The sequence below is a fragment of the Pongo abelii genome, chromosome 8 (genome assembly GCF_028885655.2).
Source record: "Pongo abelii isolate AG06213 chromosome 8, NHGRI_mPonAbe1-v2.0_pri, whole genome shotgun sequence".
NCBI classification, from domain to species: Eukaryota; Metazoa; Chordata; class Mammalia; order Primates; family Hominidae; genus Pongo; species Pongo abelii.
This window is the reverse complement of record NC_071993.2, coordinates 137647406-137667969: the sequence shown is the minus strand read 5'-3', so window position 1 is coordinate 137667969 and position 20564 is coordinate 137647406. Positions and strand designations below refer to the sequence as shown.

At 39.8% G+C, this 20564-nt stretch overlaps 1 long non-coding RNA gene across 2 annotated transcripts; it reads right to left on the bottom strand.

Moving 5' to 3' along the window:
* Positions 1–833: 833 nt before the first annotated feature.
* LOC129048397 (uncharacterized) lies at positions 834–19972 on the bottom strand. 2 transcript variants are annotated; one of them, XR_008510721.2, is made up of 3 exons: positions 18621–19956; positions 2624–2792; positions 834–1158 (listed from the first exon to the last, which is right to left on the bottom strand). It is a non-coding gene; the product is annotated as an uncharacterized LOC129048397 (long non-coding RNA). The 2 variants fall into 2 exon arrangements; XR_008510720.2 differs by lacking the exon at positions 834–1158 and having other exon boundaries at positions 2616–2792; positions 18621–19972.
* Between the last annotated feature and the right edge of the window lie 592 nt (positions 19973–20564).

Here is a 20564-nt window from a genome sequence, read left to right as displayed (position 1 = left end):
CTTGCAATCCTGCCGGCTGTGCAAAAGGTGATGTCCTCTCTTGCAAGTCCACTGACTGTGCAGAGGGCAGCATCCTTTCTTGCAATTCTGCCAGCTGTACAGAGGGTGACGTCCCCTCTTGCAATCCTGTTGACTGTGCAAAAGGCAATGTCCCCACATGGGCACACCCAAGGAGCCCCAGTGTGTTTCCTGAGGCAGTGGGTCTCAAACATTTTCAGCAAAGTTTCAAGTACAAGCTACTATGTAACAGGCACAGCTGTAGGTAGAATGGGATGGTGAGGATCCTCTAGCTTAGAATGCTTCTGTATGTTCCTAAAAAGCCCTCTGGAACCTCCAGGGAGCTACAGATCCAGTTTGAAAACCATGGCCTGTGAGAGTCCTGAGGTGGAGCGGCCATGGGCACCAGGCCTGCCAGTGCCGCCTGTGAGTCAAAGACGCTGCACAGCAGCAACTGGCGGCCCTGGGATTTTCTAGCCTGAGCCTGGGTCAGTCCCTTTGTCCTTAAAAAAAAAAAAAAAAAAAAAAAAAAACAATTTAACATGTGGCTCAGGGTGAAATTCTGTAGCCAGGAAGTGTGAGAATAATGTCTTAGGCATCTGGAAGAAAAAGTCTGCTGAACTATGTTTTCAACAGAGGAAGGCAGAATATGTCATCAAACAGCAACTGCAGGTTTCCCATAGATTCAAGAGTATGTTACAATAAACCAGACAGAACAGGTACAAGTATGAAGAAACTGCAAGGAAAACCAAAATGGCAAATTAAAGTCCACGCTGGATGTGGCTGAGAGCATGCTCCATGGTGCAAAAAGAAATCACTGAGGGGGTGGGGGAAGAAACTGATAAAATATTCCACAATTGGGATAAGAAAAGGGGAATAAAATTAATAGGACAGAACACAAAACTGACCACAGATTTTCAAACTCACAAAATGGGTATCTCCAAGAAGAAAACAGAACAGTAGCAAAAGCAGGGTGAGCACAGCGCTGGCGTGGGTGGGAAGGTGGCGCTGCTGATGCCACACCTGCTGATCCCACACCTGCTGATCTCGCACCTGCTGATGCTGCACCAAGGATCAGGCTGCCATTCTCAGGTGAGGCTCAGAGCAACACGCTGAACACGTGGAACTCCCAGAAACTGTGCTTCACCTAGAAACACGACTCTGCCATGTAAACAACCAAGAGGCAAATCAAAATTAAGGACATAAAAAGAGAGAGTTATTAGATTAAAGAACAAGTGGTAAATATCAAAATCAATTAATAAGTCTTTGTAATTGTCTCTGTAATTATTTTATAAAATGTATGCAAAGAGGCTTTGTTAAATAAGGAATGTTATAGTCTAAGAAATTATAATCCATGTTAAATTAATGAAATTTGGCAAATGCAGCAGGAAAAGTAAAGGTGCTCAATGTTTGGCTTTTACATATAAGGTATTATAAGTTCTACTAGTTCCTTTGAGTAAGTATATTAAGAAACCATATTATAAAACTATGTTAAACAAAAAGCTTTAAATTAGCACAATTTTAAATTTACAAATCATTTGAGGAAATAAAGGCAAATAAGACATACTGTCCATATTTTTTTAAAAAGCAAGAAAGAACAAACAGACATAATGAACAGAAATACAAATAGAAATACAAATGACAAACATGTTATAGAGTAGAAATGAGTAATTGTAAACTGTTGCATTATTTAAAAGATAAATTAGAAACAAAAAAAAAAAACTCCAACCAACATGCCTAAAACAAATGAAAAAGAATGTTTAAAATAAAAAGATGGATAGGCACCTATGAGACAGATGGGGAAAATGAATGTAGAAATGACAATTTTACTAACAAAGAATAATTTCAGTCAGGAAGTTTCTCACTGCATGAAGAGGATGATTTTATGTTGATAAAAGTTACAGTATAGCAATACAAACGTGTGGTGCTGAAAATATCCTAGCAATCAAAAAGCAAACCATGCTGTAGGTCTAGCTGAAGTGGACAGAAACACACCTGAACTGGGAGACTCCATGCATCTTCCCTATTCCACGAGAAAGTAAATAGAAAACTCGCATGTCAGAGACTTGAACAAGAAACTTACACATAAGTCTTTCCAAAAGTCACGTAGTATTTACAAAAATTAACCATATTCAAGTGCTAAAGAAAACCTCAATAAAATTTGACTTAAGAAAGTTTAATAAAATTTAAGAAAAAAGTACAGAGATTATATTTTCTGACCACAACACACTAAAGCTTAACATTAATAATAAAGCTCCTGCCATCAAAAAAAAGTAAACTCTTGGAGAAAAAAATAACTCATAATTATTAGGATAAAGAGAAAAGAAAATGAAATACCATAACAGACTATTTAGAATACAAAGAAATCAAAATATCACATGTTAAACAATTCATAGCTTTAAATGCTTCCAGGAAGAAAAGGTGAGAAGGAATGAGTGAAAAGAAAGAGAGATGAGAAGGAAAGAAGAGAGGGAAGGAGGAAGGAAGAAAGGAGAAGAAAAAGAGAGGAGGGAAATAAATTGATTTCAGTGAAATTGTCATCCAGCACTATCTTGGTATATGCATTAATCAGCTTTTTCTGTGTTAGTGCTGCATATGAAATAATTACAAAATTTCAGTGGCTTACAATGTCAAGCATTTGTTTCTTTCTCATGGGTTTGTAGGTTGGCTGACCTTGGGAAGATACAGCTGGGGTTAGCTCAAGGTGTAGAGGTTGGGTTCACAGCTTCTCTGTGCATCTCTCCTTCCAGGCTCCAGGTTGAAACAGTAACAATTTCCTGGAAACTTTTACTCGCCTGGAAAGAACATATGTGCACAGAGTGAACCTTAAAGTCCCAAGTATGTTCAAAGCCTCTCTGTAGACACAGCATATGTAATATTTTTCCCATTCCAATGGCCAAAGCAAGGTTCACAACCGAGCCCATGGCTTGTGCGGTGAAGTTTGCCCAACCCCTCAGTGAGAACAATTATTAAACAACAGCATATCAAAGAGATGAAATTTTGAATACACCAATAAGCCCAAAACTAAGAAGTAAGGAGAAAATGCACTAATGGTGCCTTCAATGGTTGCAAACTTTCAAGAAAATGATAATTTTAAATGTAAAACGCTAATGCACAGCATAGAAAAATCTGGGAGACTGCTGGATTTATTAGAGAAAGATAATACAACCCTACTGTCAAAAACTAACAAAGAAAAAGGAGAATAACATATTTAAAAAGAAAGCTAAATGTCATTAGAAAACACTAGCAAAAAAAATATCAGCAGGGTAGTAACCAAATAATCTTGTAAAACCAGCTAGGTTTACTCAGGAATGTAGACACTTTAACACTAGAAAATCTATTAATAAACGTATCAAGTCAATAAAGTTATATAAATCATATTTCTGTCCAGAAAAGCAAGTAGCTATTCCCAATATCTAAAAACTAGAGGCATTCTCAATAAAATTGGAAACTAAATTAGGAGGCCTTCTGTTACAGACTAAATGTTTGTGTCCCTCCAATATTTAAATATGGAAACCTAACCCTCAAGATGATGATATTTGGAGGTGGGGTGTTGGGGGGTGATTAAGTCATGAGGGTGGATTCCTCATGAATGGGACTAATGCCCTTATAAAAGAGGCCCTGAAGAAATTTTTTGCCCCTTCCACCACATGAGGACACAGTGAGAAGATGGCCATCTATGAACCAGAAGGCAAGTCCTCAGCAGACACTGAATCTGTGGACACGCTGATCTTGAACTTTCAGTCTCTAGAACTGTGAGAAAGAAACTTCTGCTGTTTATAAGCCTCCAAGTCTGTGGTATTCTGTTACAGGAGCCCAAAGGGAGACACCTTCTATCACTCCCATTATTCAGTATTTACTCACAAGCTCTACCCATTGAAATAAGGTATGAAGCAGGAATTAGAGAATTAAATATTGACAGAGAAACAAAATTTACATAAGAGGATTGTTTCGTTTTACGTACATCTGAATAATTTAAAATAATGTAATAAAACATTAATGAAGTCTCACCTTTTGTCTAAATTTGTTATAATTTAAAAGTCCATTTTTTGGTTAAAATAGCACAATTCAAAGATTATAAATGGCATGGGAGCTTGGTGCCATATGGCAGTGGCAGACAGAGATCTGATAAACAGAAGTCCCTCATATTTCAGTAGCCTGTGAATTGTGCTGCTGCTTAGGTGTAGGGTAGCTTAATAAGTAGAACTATCAATTTAGCGGTTGCTAATGTTTTACCCAAAATATTAAAAGTTTATACTCTGGCTGGGTGCGGGGCCTTACGCCTGTAATCCCAGCACTTTCAAGGCCGAGGCAGGTACATCACCTGAGCTCAGGAGTTCGAGAATAGCCTGGCCAACATGGTGAAACCCTGTCTCTACTAAAAATACAAAAACTAGCCAGGCATGGTGACGGGTGCCTGTAATCGCAGCTACTTGGGAGGCTGAGACGGGAGAATTGCTTGAACCAGGGAGGCGGAGGTTGCAGTGAGCCAAGATTGCACCATTGCACTCCATCCTGGGTAACAAGAGTGAAACTCCATCTCAAAAAAGAAGTTTATATTCTACAACAATGTCACATGGGTGTCATTTAAACAGTGGTACATGTGCCAAATAATGCAAGTCAAAATCAATAAATTTGGAACACAAGTTAGAGGCAATAAAATGCTACTCTTATTCAAGCATTTCATTACATTTTTCATGCTTAACTTACATTTTAAAAAATATAATAAGCAAAAAATTATTCATTCTGATAATATGTACATGCATTCATACACAAGCATGTATGCACAGGTGCACACACACACACAGATTCCCATAGGAAAATTCTGTTCAAATAAAATAATTTTTGAAGCCCTCAATGCTAGCAATGGCTATGTGAGATGGGCATTCTCATACATTGCATGGAAAGGTAAATAAGCAAACACCTTTATAAAATAATCTGTGAGTATGTAAAGGGAATTTTAAAACCAATTATCTGATAATTTATATTTTTGAAAAATCAGAACATATTCCTCCCAAAATGTTTTTCCCAGCCATATTTACAGTAGAAAAATAAAACACTATAATGAACTATATGCCCAACTAAAAGGTAAACAAACAAATTAGAAAACATAAGAGGAAATATTTTGCATCTATTAGAAATGATGCTGATTATAAGTAAAGAAAAAATCAATAAAAGATCAACAAGATGTGAAGCAATTTAAAGCAGCCCAATATATGAAGTCCCCTAAGTAGATTGAGCAGGATAACAGCAAAAAATGTGAATAAATAATGGCTGAAATTTTTCCAAATTAGGCAAAAACTATAAGCCTACACATTTAAGAACTATTGAACCACAATCAAAAGGAACATGAAGAAAACTACACTAAGACACATGATGATCAAATTACTCAAAACCAGTGGTAAAGAGAAGATTTTAAAAGCAACCATAGGGCACTTATCAGGCATATCAGGATAATGACTTCTTGTCAAAAAGAATGCAAGAGGGAAGACAGCAAAGCAACATCTAGAAAGAGCAGAAAGGGGAAAATAAAAAAGCTACCAACCAAGAATTCTATGCCTTGGAAAAAAAATCTCGAAAACAAAGGCAAAATAAAAGGTTTCTAGACATAAAGAAGCAGAAAGAATTCATCATCGTCAGCAGAGCCACGCTACTAGAAATTTTTTTTTTTTAATTGTACTTTATGTTCTGGGTTACATGTGCAGAACGTACAGGTTTGTTACATAGGTATGCATGTGCCCTGGTGGTTTGCTGCACCATCAAACTGTCACCTACATTAGGTATTTCTCCTAATGTTATCCCTCCCCTAGCCCCCCACCTCCCAACAGGCCCCAGTGTGTGATGTTCCCCTCCCTGTGTCCATGTGTTCTTATTGTTCAGCTCCCACATATGAGTGAGAACATGTGGTGTTTGGTTTTCTGACCTTGTGATAGTTTGCTGAGAATGATAATTTCCAGCTTCATCCATGTCCCTGCAAAGGACATGAACTCATCTTTTTATGGCTGCATAGTATTCCATGGTGTATATGTGCCACATTTTCTTAATCCAGTCTATCATTGTTGGACATATGGGTTGGTTCCAAGTCTTTGCTATTGTGAATAGTGCCACAATAAACATTCATGTGAATGTGTCTTTGTCATGGAATGATTTATAATCCTTTGGGTATATACCCAGTAATGGGATTGCTGGGTCAAATGGTATTTCCAGTTCTAGATCCTTGAGGAATCACCACACTGTCTTCCACAATGGTTGAACTAATTTACACTCCCATGAACAGTGTAAAAGCATTCCTATTTTTCCACAACCTCTCCAGCATCTGTTGTTTCTTGACTTTTTAATGATCACCATTCTAACTGGCATGAGATGGTATCTCATTGTGGTTTTGATTTGCATTTCTCTGATGACCAGTGATGATGAGCATTTTTTCTTCTGTCTGTTGGCTGCATAAATGTTTTCTTTTGACAAGTGTCTGTTCATATCCTTTGCCCATTTTTTGATGGGTTTTTTTTTTCTAGTAAATTTGTTTAAGTTCTTTGTAGATTCTGGATATTAGCCCTTTGTCAGATGGATAGGTTGCAAAAATTTTATCCCATTCTGTAGGTTGCCTGTACACTCTGATGATAGTTTCTTTTGCTGTGCAGAAACTCTTTAGTTTAATTAGATCGCATTTGTCAACTTTGGCTTTTGTAGCCATTGCTTTTGGTGTTTTAGATATGAAATCTTTGCCCATGTCTATGTCCTGAATGGTATTGCCCAGGTTTTCTTCTAGGATTTTTATGGTCCTAGGTCTTACGTGTAAGTCTTTGATCCACCTTTAGTTGATTTTTGTAAAAGGTATAAGAAGGGGTTCAGTTTCAGTTTTCTGCATATGGCTAGCCAGTTTTCCCAACACCATTTTTTAAATAGGGAATCTTTTCTCTCTTACTTGTGTGTGTCAGGTTTGTCACAGATCAGATGGTTGTAGCTGTGTGGTGTTATGTCTGAGGCCTGCATTCTGTTCCATTGGTCTATATATCTGTTTTGGTACCAGTACCATGATGTTTTGGTTACTGAAGCATTGTAGTATAGTTTGAAGTCAGGTAGCGTGATGCCTCCAGCTTTGTTCTTCTTGCCCAGGATTGTCTTGGCTATGCAGGCTCTTTTTTGGTTCCATATGAAGTTTAAAGTAGTTTTTTCCAATTCTGTGAAGAAACTCAGTGGTAGCTTGTTGGGGATAGCATCGAATCTAGAAATTCTGAAAGAAGTCCTTCAGGCAGAAGAAAAATGATAGCAGACAAATACAGATCCACAGAAAAGAATGAAAAGCTCTGGAAATGGTAACTACCAGAGCAAGTATATGTGTTTGTTGTTATTTAAATCTCTTTAAAAGACAACTGTTTTAACTGTTTATAGCATGTATAACAATAAAACGTATGGCAAAATAGCATAAAGGCAGGAACGAAGAAATGGAAGTATGTAATTGTAGGTGCTTACACTCTCTGTGAAGTGGTGTAATAACACTTGAAGACAGGGATTCGTTAATGAAGTATATACTATAAACCTTAAAGCAACCACTAACACAACAAAACAAAGCATTACAGTTAATGATCCAACAAAAGGTAGACGATGGAACTTAAAAAAAAACGCAATTCAAACAAAATGGGGATAAAAGGAGAACAAAAGACAGACAATACAAATAGCAAGAAGATAGTCTTAAATCTAACCACATCAATAAACACATTAAATATATTGATATGGTTTGGCTCTGTGTCCCTACCCAAATCTCGTCTTGAATTTTAATTCCCACATGTTGAGGGAGGTGATTGGATCATGGGGGCAGTTTCCTCTATGCTGTTCTCGTGATAGTGAGGGAGTTCTCACAAGATCTGATGGTTTTATAAGCATCTGGCATTTCACCTGTTAGCACTTCTGTCTCCTGCCACCATGTGAAGAAGGTCTTTTCTTCCCCTTCCCCTTCCACCATGATTGTAAGTTTCCTGAGGCCTCCCCAGCCATGCGGAACTGTGAGTTAATTAAACCTTTTTTCTTTATAAGTTACCCACTCTTGGGCAGTTCTCTATAGCAGTGTGAAAATGAACTAATATAGTAAATATAATCTAAACAGCAAAAAGCAGCTTTTGACAAATTGTATTTTAAAAAGCAAGATCCAACTAGAAGGTGAGGGGAAGAAACATACTGTAAATATAAAGACATCAATTAAAAGTAAAGGAGTGAAAAAAGATATATCACATTAGCATCAGTCAAAACAGATGGAGTGGCTACACTAATATTGCATGAAGTAAATTTCAGAGCAGATTCTATTGCCAGAGATAAAGGACACTTCATAATGATAAAGGGTTCAATTAATTGAAAAGATATTATAACCTACAAAGGCTACTACAACTAATGTGAGTTTAATAAGATTGCCGGATACGAAATCATAAAAATTCAAATGCACTTCTATACACTAGCCACAAAGAACAGAAAATTGAAATTCAAAAATAATAATACATTTGCAATAGCACAAAAAATGTGACATAAATCTGACAAAAGATGCGAGAGATCTGCACAATGAAAACCACAAAACAGTTCTGAGAGAAATTTTTTAAATGCCCAAATAAATTAAGAGATGTGCCTCATCATATGGGTTAGAAAACTTAACATGGTTAGCCACCACTCATCCCCCAATTAATTCATAGATGCAACATAATTTTTATAACAATCCCAATAGGCTTATTTGCAGAAAGTGACAAACTGGTTTTTAAATCCATATGGAAATGGAAAGAACCTAGAACAACAAGAAGAGCTAAGGAAAAGAACAAAATTGGAGGATTATCACTACCTGATTCCAAGACCTTATGAAGCCACAATAATCAAAACAGTGTGATACTGGCATAAGGACAGGTCAGTTGAACAAAATAGACTCCAGAAATACATATATATGAACAACTGAGTTTCGACAAATATACAAAAGCAATTAAGTAGAAAATGATGAGTCTTTTCAACAAATAATTCTAGAACAACTAGATATCTCTGTGCAAAAAAAAATCAACCATGCCTTATATCATATACAGAAATTAATTCAAACTAGATAACAGACCTAAATATATAACCTAAAATTATAAAACTTCAGAAGAAAACATAACATAAAATCTTTGTGACCTTTGATTAGGCAAATATTTTTAATATGACCATCTAAGCACAATCTATAAAATAATAAATTGGTAAGTGGGACCTCATCAAAATCTAAAACTTCTGCTCTTCAATAGACACTGTTAAGAAAATGAAAGACAAGGCACAGCTGGGAGGAAATCATTGCAAAGCATACATCTAAAACCAGTACTCATATCCAGAATATATAAAGAACTCTCAAAACTCAACAATGACAAAAAAGTAAGGGGGAAAACTGAGCAAAAGATATACAGATACTTCAACACAGGACATTTACAGATGGCAAATTAGCACATGAAAACATGCTCAATATCATTAGTCATTAAATATATGACCACATTAAATATAAAGCCACAGTGAGAACCATTCCGCACCCACTTGAATGGCTAAAATTGAGACTGACCATGCCAAGCCCTGGAGAGGCTCTGGGGAACCTGGAACTCTCCCACACTGCTGATGGGAACACAAGACCATGCAACCACTTTGGAAAACAGTTTGGCAGTTTCTTAGAAGGTTAAACATCACCCATTATAGGATTCAGTCATTCCACTCATAGGTGTTTCTCATAAGAAATAAGGGTATTTCCTGTGGGGTTTTTTTTTTTTTTTTTTACAGGAAATGTCCTCATAAATACTTGTACCTAAATGTTCATAGCAGCTTTATCTGCAACAGCCCAGAACTGGAAACAAGCTGGGTGTCCCTCAGTTGCCGAGTAAATAAACCACAGCACATCAATTCCATAGAATATTACTCAGCAACAAAAAGGAATTAACTATAGATACACTCAGCAGCACGAATGAATGTCCAAATCATTATCCTGAGTAAGAAAGCCAGACAAAAAAAAGAATATGTACTCTCTAGTTCCATTTGTACGACACTCTAGAAAATACAAATTAAAATATAATGACCCAGAGTATGCAAGCGTTTGTTGGGGAGCAAGAGGAGGCTGGGGAGATGGCAGGGGGTATTTCAAAGGGGCTTGAGGGAGCTTTGAGAATGAGGTAAATGTCATTAACTCAATTGTGGTAATGGCTTCACAGGTGCAGAGACATGTCAAAACTTATCAAATTGCACACTTTTAATATGTGAGTTTAACATATATCAATTATACCTCAATAAAGATGTCAAAGTGATGCTTGTGAAAATAGTATTATTTTTAAAATAAACGTCCTGTAAACTGTTCAATAGCATTGTAAAGTGCTTATGATAAAATGCTATGAGATAATAATAGGAATATTTTCAGATGCTAGTGAGGTTGTGGAGGGAATGCTTATACATTGTTGGTGGGAGTGTAAATTAGTTCAGCCATTGTGGAAAACAGTGTGGTTATTCCTCAAAGACCTAAAGACAGTCAGGGTGCAGTGGTGAATACCTATAATCCCAGCACTTTGGGAGGTCGAGGCAAGCAGATCACTTGAAGTCAGGCGTCCGAGATCAGCCTGGCCAACACGGTGAAACCCTGTCTCTACTAGAAATACAAAAATTAGTTGGGCATTGTGGCACATGTATGTAATCTCAGGTACTCGGGAGGCTGAGGCAAGAGAATCACTTGAGCCTGGGAGGTGGAGGTTGCAGTGAATCAAGTTCATGCCACTGCACTCCAGCCTGGGAAACAGAGCAAGACTCCACCTCAAAAACAAAAACAAACACAAAACAAAACAAAAGAGACCTAAAGACAAAAATACCATTCAACCCAGCAATCCCATTACTGGGTATACAACCAAAGGAATATAAATCATTCTATCATAAAGACAAATGCATGCATATGTTCATTGCAGCACTATTCACAATAGCAAAGACATGAATTCAACCTAAATGCCCCTCAATGATAGATTGGATTAAGAAAATGTGGTATGTATACACCATGGAATACTATGAAGCCATAAAAACAATGAGATCATGTCTTTGGCAGGGACATGGTTGGAGCTGGAGGCCATTATCCTCAGCAAACTAACATAGGAACAGAAAACCAAATACCACATGTTCTCACTTATCAGTGGGAGCTAAATGATGAGAACACACAGACCCATATTGGGGAAAAACACACAGTGGGGCCTTTTGGAGGGTGAAATGTGAAAGGAGGGAGAAGGTCATCAGGAAAAATAACTAATGGGTATTGATATAGTTTGGCTCCGTGTCCCCACCCAAATCTCATGTTGAGTTGTAATTCCCAATGTCAGGCGGAGGTGTTTAGATCATAAAATGGATTTCCCCCTTGCTGTTCTCATGACAGTGAGTGAGTTCTCATGAGATCCAGTTGTTTAAAAGTGTGTCGCTCTCTCTCCCACTCTGCCATGTGAAGAAGGTGCTCAGTTTCCCTTTGCTGTCCGCCATGATTGTAAGTCTCCTGAGGCCTCCCAGCCTTCCCTTCACCTTCTGCCATGATTGCAAGTCTGCTGAAACTTCCCAGCCTTCACTTCAGCTTCCCCCATGACTGTAAGTCTCCTGAGGCCTCCCAGCCATGCTTCCTGTACAGCCTGCGGAACGGTGAGTCAATTAAACCTCTTTTCTTCATAAATTACCCAGTCTCAGGTAGTTCTTTATAGCAGTGTGAGAGGGGACTAATACAGGTGCTGAGCTTAATACCTGCGTGATGAAATAATCTATACAACATACCCCCATAATGCAAGTTTACCTATGTAACAAACCTGCACTTGTATCCCTGAATTTGAAATTAAAGTTTTTAAGTCAGAAAAATGTTTGGTTATTTTTCTGTAAGAAAAAGTAAAACAGCATTATGTAGAAAAAAAAAACAAACAGAAACATTCAAATATGTGGGCAGTGCTTGGATCTGAGTGGTGGGCTGTGGGGGTATTTCCCTAAATGCTGATCATTTATTTACTGCTGGTTTTTTGTTGTTGTTCCTGTTGTTTTGGCTTTTGTTTTTGTTTTTTTTTTTTGAGACAGAGTATCATTCTGTCAGCCAGGCTGGAGTGCAGTGTCACGATCTCGGCTCACTGCAACCTCTGTCTCCCGGGCTCAAGCAATTCTCCTGCCTCAGCCTCCCTAGTAGCTGGGATTACAGGTGTGTGCCACCACGCCCAGCTAATTTTTTGTATTTTTAGTAGAATCAGGGTTTCACCATGTTGGCCAGGCTGGTCTCGAACTTCTGATCTCAGGTAATCCACCCTCCTTGGCCCCCCAAAATGCTGGGATTACAGGCATGAGCCACCACACCCGGCCTATTTACTGCTGTTTAATGTGCCTGTGGTTCTTGTCAGGATTGGGGGGTGGGGTGTTTCTGTGTCTTAAGCCAGGACCGCAGGGTCTGTGCAGAGGTGAACAGTAGAAAGCAACCGCGGGGTGCTGTGGCCGGGTCCTCAGTTTCCTCCACACCTCAAAACCCAGCCTCACTCTCCACACCCCGGTTGGGCTGCTACCACTGACCCTTCTTAGCCCACCACCGTCTCTGGGATACAACCCGAACACACCACCATAATTCACTTGTTGGCTTCCAGGTGTGGGTCTCAGACTGTTACCAGGCTTGTGGCTTCAAATTTACCTTCTCATCTAGCATTTTGAGAGATTGATGCCTCCAAGAAAAATAGGGTTTTGCCCTTCAAAAAGACAATCAAGTTGAGGTGGGATTTCAGACTTCTGCAAGCATCTCTGATGAGTTTTCCTAGAATCCTAAAAAGGGGCCCAGTTAAGTTCCAAGAGGCAGCAGTGTGTAAAGGAAAGCCAACCCAAAATATCCCCAGCAGTTCCAAGGCTAGTTTCCCACCAAGCAACTCAAGCACTTACTTTTGTGATTGAATTATTAAGCCATACAGATTTTCAACAAAAGTAAAAACACTAAGAAGAACTAATGGATAAAGAACTTCACCCTGGGCCAGACACCACACTAAGTGCTTCACACATGTTAAATCATGTATCCTCACAATTTGCTAGGTAGGTACCCAGAAGACAAACAGAAAAACCGAGGCACGGAAGTGTGAATGTTCTCAGCAGTAACAAGGGGGGCAGCTAGGACTTGAACCCTGGGAGCCGCCTCCTGCATTTACGTCCTTACAAAAACACTCGGTGGCTATCAACGTGGCTGAAGCCAGGACACCACAAGCCAGTGCCTTCACCCTGTTGAAATGTGCATCAGGATCAGGTCACCTCCCCTGTCATCCAGCAAAAGGTTGTGCAATACATCAGCCACAAATCACAAAGGGCAGATAACAGCTTCACCACCCAAAAATCATCTCGGCTTTCACCTAATCTCTCCAATTGCTATCCAGTATCACAGGGCTCCTCTCATCCTCTCTTCCTTCCATAACCGTAGCTCCTTCTCCTGCTCCCATCTCCTACAACATATTTACTGATTTGCTTGTCCCTAAATAAACCAAAAAAAATTCCAGAATTGCTAACCCATGCCTCTGTGATTTAAAAAAAAAAAAAAAAAAAAAAAAAAGCCCCTTAACTAGAGCTGGAAGTTTGTTTAGAGTTATTTTTATCTTTAGCCTGAGGACGTAGAATCCAAATACAGCCGGCCCTTCATATCCATGGATTCTACATCCATGGATTCAACCAGCTACAGACCAAAAATATTTGGGAAAAAATGGATAATTGTGTTAGCACTGAACATGTACAGATACTTTCTTGTCATTATTCCCTAAACAATACAGTACAACAGCTATTTACACAGCACTTGCATTATATTAGGGATTATACATAATCTAGAGATTATTTAAAGAATATGGGAGGATGTGCATAGGTTATATGCAAGTTCTGTGCCATTTAACATAAGGGACACAAGCATCCATGGATTTTGGTATCCGTGAGGGCTCCTGGAACCAATCACCCATAAACTCTGAGACAACTTTTCTATGTTCAGTGGTTATTTGGGTTAGTTCTCCACCGCCTCCCACCCCACTTCGGTATGGTCATCTTATTCATTTTGGAAAACAAGTCACTTCATTTATTTTCTTTTTGTATTCCATCATAGATTGTTTACACACCGATTCTTGTTGATTTCATTGATTTTCTTTTTGGAGTAAGTAAAATATTAACATGGTCCAGAAGTCAGACTGCACAATAGGACTGACGACAAGAAGTGTCACCACCCACCCCCCATTTTTTCTATTTTTTTTTTTCTTTCGACTCAATCCCACCCACCCCAAGTCGGCACCAATTTTATTGTATGGGTCTCTGGTTTATCCTTCTTTGCGTGTGAATAATTGGGTTTTGTTTTTTCATAAATGAACAAATGGATGCAAATTTTTAGTTCCCCTTTTTCTTACACAAAAAAATAGCATACTGCATTCTTCTGCACTTTGCTTACTTTTTTCTACATAAGAATATATCCTCATGAATCACTCCTTATTCTTCCTAGAAGTCTTCCTCATTAGTTTCTTTTTTGTTTTTTTTGTTTGTTTGTTTGTTTTGAGACAGAGTCTTGCTCTGTCGCCCAGGCTGGAGTGCAGTGGCGCAATCTTGGCTCACTGCAGCCTCCATCTCCCAGGTTCCTGCGATTCTCCTGCCTCAGCTTCCTGGGTAGCTGGGATTACAGGCATGTCCCACCACATCTGGCTAAATTTTTGCATTTTTAGTAGAGACGGGGTTTCACCATGTTGGCCAGGCTGGTCTCAAACTCCTGACCTCAGGTGATCTCCCCACCGCAGCCTCCCAAAGTGCTGGGATTACAGGCGTGAGCCACCACGCTCTGCCCTTCCTCTTTACTTGTTAAAGCCATATGAGAAGTACTTCATGGGCTGGATGTGTCAGGGATGTTCGGCTGCTCTCCTATGAATGGCCATTCAGGTTGTTTCAATGTTTTGTAATTACAAACAATGCTGCAATAATTACTTTGTAAACTAGATTTTTTATTTTATAGAAGGTCATCATCTAAAATGAGTAAATTTTTAGAATTAAAATTGATAAACCAAAAGGAGAATGCAAATGTCATTTTTCTAGCTATTGCTAAGTTCTCTTCCATAAGGGGTTATAACAATTCTCATTCCCATCAGCAACGTATGAGTGTGCCTGTTCCTACACAGCCTCACCGACAGAGTAGGAGAGATTTATTCAAAAATGTTTGCAGATCAGTTAAGTGAGAAATGTCATTTCGGTATAGTTTTAATTTGCATTCATCTCATAAGATTGAAATATTTTTGCGCGTTTAAGAGCAACAATTGTATCTCCACCTCCAGCCCAAAGTGGAAGAGTAGTAGAGATGATATGTATCTTTGACTTGTTCCTGATCCTTTTGAAAAATGTTTCCCCATTTTGTAAGACACTGGTTGTAGAAGCATTGTACATGTATATTTTCATGTAGATAAAATATCCACCAATTATTATTTTCATGAATATTTCCATCAGGACTGGTTGTTGAATTTTGATAGAGACTTTTTCAGCATGTAGGGAGAAAAATCTTGGGGGATTTTTATTTGTTTGTTTGATAAAGAGTCTCGCCCAGGCTGGAATGCAGTGGCAGGATCTTGGCTCATTGCAACCTCTGCCTCCCAGGTTCAAGCAATTCTCCTGCCTCAGCCTCCCGAGTAGCTGGGATTACAGGCACCCGCCACCACATTCGGCTATTTTTTGTATTTTTTAGTAGAGGCGGGGTTTCACCATGTTGGCCAGGCTGGTTTTGAACTCATGACCTCAAGTCATCTGCTTGCCTCAACCTCCCAAAATGCTGGGATTACAGGCATGAGCCACCTCGCCTGGCCATGCGTTTTCTTTTTAGATTAACACAGACTGCATTGTATTAATGGTTTCCCTAATATTAAATGACCTTGCACTAAGAGAGAAAAAACCTACAGCCATAGCATTAGACTGCTTGCTTATTTCTGTTTTTATCTTTAATATTTTAATGTTTCCTTCCTGTAATGTCTTTTGGTTTGCTTGGTGATTTTTTTCTAGCTCTTTGAAAAGGAAAATTAACTCATTTCTTTTCTTTCACTTTTGTTTATAAAAAAATATTTAAGGCTATACGTTTTCCTCTTTCTGAATATATACCACAAATTCTAATATGCAGTGTTTTCATTCCACTGTTTATGAATTCTTTAATTTTGGTTTGTATTCCTCTTTCATTCAAGTGTAATAGGATTTTAAATTTTCTAATGAAAGGGCCATCTTAATTTTGGTTAATATTTTCTACTTGGATTGCATTTTAATCAGAGAGTGTTGTTTATAGAATTCTTACTCCATGAATCTTACTGTTTTCTTTATGACCTAATATGTGATCAGCCCTTATTAATGTTTCATGTGTGTTGTATGTAAATACGCATTGACAATTATCAGGGTGTAGAATACGATACATACAAAAATCTACCTTAAGGCTTGTATTTTTTAGGTCTTCTATATTCTGATTTATTGTTTGTACCTTTGTCTGTCTTGTACTGAGAGTGATGTCTTAAAGTCTTCTTGTCCTATTTAAGATTCCTTGCATCTCTTCTAAATTCTACCTTTTCAAGTTACTTGTTATTTGGTAAATATTCATAATTATTAAAAAATTATGGCTTTCAGCAGTAAAATGTGTCCTTTGTTATTTGCAATTTTTTTTGTCAATTTCTAAGTGCTTTGTTATTTCCAAAATCTTTGCATTTGGAACTCTACTAGGTCTGAAGCAAGTATTGCTACCCTGATATTCCTGTCTCCAATTGTATAGTACATCTTTGTAAATTTCATTATTTCTATCATTCTCAAATAATTTTACTCTAGATGAGTCTCTGGCATACAGCATACACGTGGGACTTTCTTTCTGAAGTGAACTGGAAAACATTTTCTTTTATGCAATGAGTGAAACCCGTTTATCTGTATTGACAAAACTGATATGTTTAGTTTTCATCCTGTCACATGCTCATTTTTTAATAGCTTTATGGAAGTTTAATTAACATTTCATCAAATTGACCTACATTATATACAAAATCATTTTATTTCCTGCTGCTCTGGGCCATCAGGAAGAAGTGAATACTGATAAATGCTCAAGATGACAAGTATAAGTGATGGCACCATCCTAAGAGAATGGCATCACTTCTACCAGTGGTTCTGGATTTTTCCAAACTTCTAGCACATTAATCTTAGTAGAAACTCAATAACTCTTTTTCAGATAAGGTGATAGAATGTCAGAGAAGATAGGGAAGAAGATGGGGAGTCATTCCCACTGCTGGAAATGATGCTGAAGGCAAGGGCTCTGCCACAGGCCATGCCACACATGTCAGCCTGGCCAGGACATCCTATCCACAGACAACCTGGAAATGGAGTCATCTTTGACTCATGGTGGGCTGGCCTACTGTGAGCTCAGGAAAGCTTGTAAGCATTAGGGATGGACTGAGTGAAAACAAAAAGGCTCCTTGCAATGCAAGTTCCCCTGTGCTTACCAGCATCTAATCATGGGGAGATATTTCAAAGCCCCTTTTGAGAACACCCATGGGCAGCTGACTTTGGGGCCCAGTGCAGACATTCTGGCCACAGAGACACCTTATGTTGTACAGGTAGAACCCCAGAATGTCAGAGCTGGATGGGGTCTGAGCCAGCCTGTGCCCAGTCCCTCACCCAGGTGGTGATGGAGATTCCTCTCCCATCACCCGGAGTAGGCTGTGCTCCCAGATCAGTCTTCCAGGCCAGCAGGTGCAAATCCCCACATGCCTCTGTGAAGCCCTCAGCTTCTTCCCTTTGCCAGGTCCCTGTGCCTGTGACTCTGCTGTTTATGGGGACCACTATCTTTCTGTCAGGGAGCCAGGTGCACCTGGTACACCTGCAGAGGTGTGCAAATGGAGCCCGGTGGGCAGGCATGAGGGCCATGGATAGGCAGCATCACCTCCTGTGCCAGAATCCTACACCTGGGGTCCCCAGGGTGAGGGACCCAGCTCACTTGATGTCATAGACACTTCTTATCCAGAAGTTTCTGATGACTTGAGAGATGGCTTGGCAAGGGAGAAGAGGCAGGGACCAAAGAAACGGGACTTCCACTGGAAAGAAAAAACAGGATTCATTTTGGTTCCTTCTTCCCTTTCAGTGGATGTGGGAGTTTTCCATGTAACTGGCACTTTAAGTATAGAATAAGATGCAAGATCACCTTACCTATAATAATACATGTATTTCACATGTTTACAGAACCCTTTTCGTAGAAACGAGAGGGATTTGCACTGAGGCTTGACACCTTCAGGGATACCCTGTAAGGATAACAGGACCTAAGGAAAAAATGGAAATTACCTAGAACCTGTTACCCTCCCCACAAAGAGGCTTACAGGCGCTGCTCTGAAGGGCACTTGTGACAAGCACAGTCATTCACTCGACGGTCGAGAGGGGTTGATGAAACCAAAAACAGGAAAAAACAGAAGAGCTGAAGCATCATTAAATTCACGAAGTCCCATTTGCCTCTTAAGCTTTAGGTTGCATGTTTCCAGCCCAACTCACGTGAATTCAAATCCAACCATCACTGCCATCAAATAGGGTTTACAAGCTGCTGCCTGTGCTTCCCAGTCGCAGAGCCCAATGCTCGGGCGGCACCTCCTCCAGGAGCCCGAGGCTTCACTTACCTTTTTGAGGATCTGTTCCGTGCACTTGTGCTCCTCTTGAATGCCATCTCTGGATCTCATGAAACAGGGGACAGGCAAGCTGTTCGTGGGCTTGACACAGGTAATTCCTTCATTGTTCCCTCTGGGGGTCCACTCGTCAATCTTAAACCTTCACAGAGTTCCAGGATCTGGCACCTGAGCTGGGGCCAAAGATGAGCTTGAAGGGGTCACAGCCCAGGTGTGTTTGAGAGACACCATCAGGATGCTGCAGGACGTCAGACCCATGGGGGTCCAGAAGGGCTCTCAAAACAAGAAACAGACCCTCTGAAGCAGGCACGCGTGGGTGACAGCACTCACACCATCTCATGTGGACAGCTGGCTCCCACGAGGCCCTCTGCCAAGCCAGGGGGCACCCATCACGCTGCCAGGTGCATCCTCAGTAGGACTTATGTGGACATCCCCTGTAATTGGGCAAAGAAATGGAGCTGAGTGCCCCTCACCAAGCTGAAGGATTGAGGGCAAAGGTTAGCTCAATCACTCATAAAAGACAAGGGTTGGCATGACAACCAGCTGGTATCTAGGGAAACTCGCAGGCATCTCACCTCTGCAAACAAACAGTGGTTTCACTCTTCATGCATTGCACTGAAGGTGTTCAAAGAAAGGGGGACAGAGGAGGTCCCAGGAGGCGCCACCATCACCTAGGAGAGCTCCACTCCAGCGGTGGGTCTGTGTGCACCTAATCGAGGGAGCTGCACCCTGCTCACAAGCTTAGCAAGGTGCACAGGGAAAGCTAGGGTGCAGACTCGGGATGTCAAATCTGAGCCTGTCTGTAAATCATGGTGGATTTTGATAGCAGAACACCAAAAAAAAAAAAAAAAAAAAAAAAAAAGGCAAGAATCACCATAGTTGGACTGAGATTTTAGCATCTCTCTCTTTCAATAGAGACTCTTCACAGGAGCCATATGTATACGATTTGTGTCGCTAATATCTTCTCCCACTCTGGCTTGCATTTGACCTTCATAGTGGTCTCCTTTGATGACCAGAAGTTCTCAATTATGGCATAATCTAACTTGCAAATCTTGTCCTTGACGGATAGCACTTTAATTTTTGACTTTTGCCTTTCATGTTGAAGCTCACTGTGTGGCTGGCATTTGTTTATGTGGTGAGGCAAGGCTGACTTTTTCCCACACGGATATTCAGAGGACCCAGCATTGTTTGTTGAAAAAAAAAAATCTGTACCTGTTCCACCATTAAAATCAAACGTCCGCATATGTGTGGGTCTACTCCTGGATTTCATTCTGTTCCTTTCGTCTATCTAACACTATTGTAAATGGCAAAGATTTTTTCATTTTATTTTCTAATATTTGTTGGTAGTATCCAGAAAACAATTAACATTGAATTCAGTGTCCTTACTGAACTACTATCTGTATTAGTCAAGGTTCTCTAGAGGGACAGGACAAATAGGACGGATGTATATATGAAGGGGAGTTCACTAAGGAGTATTGACTCACATGATCACAAGGTGAAGTCCCACAATGGGCTGTCTGCAAGCTGAAGAGCCAGGAAGCCAGTTCGCCCCAAAACCTCAAAAGTAGGGAAGCCGACAGTGCAGCCTTCAGTCTATGGCCAAAGGCCTGAGAGCTTCTGACAGATCACTGGTGTGAGTCGAAGAGTCCAAAAGCTGAAGAACTTGGAGTCTGATGTTCAAGGGCACGAAGCATCCAGCATGGGAGAAAGATGAAGTCCAGAAGACTCAGCAAGTCTGTTCTTTTGAGCTTCTCCTGCCGGCTTTATTCCAGCCACGCTGGCAGCTGATTAGATGGTGTCCACCCAGATTGAGGGTGGATCTGCCTCTCCCAGTCCACTGCCTCAAATGTTAATCTCCTCTGGCAACACCCTCACAGACACACCCAGGAACAATACTTGGCATCCTTCAATCTAATCAAGTTGACACTCAACATTAAC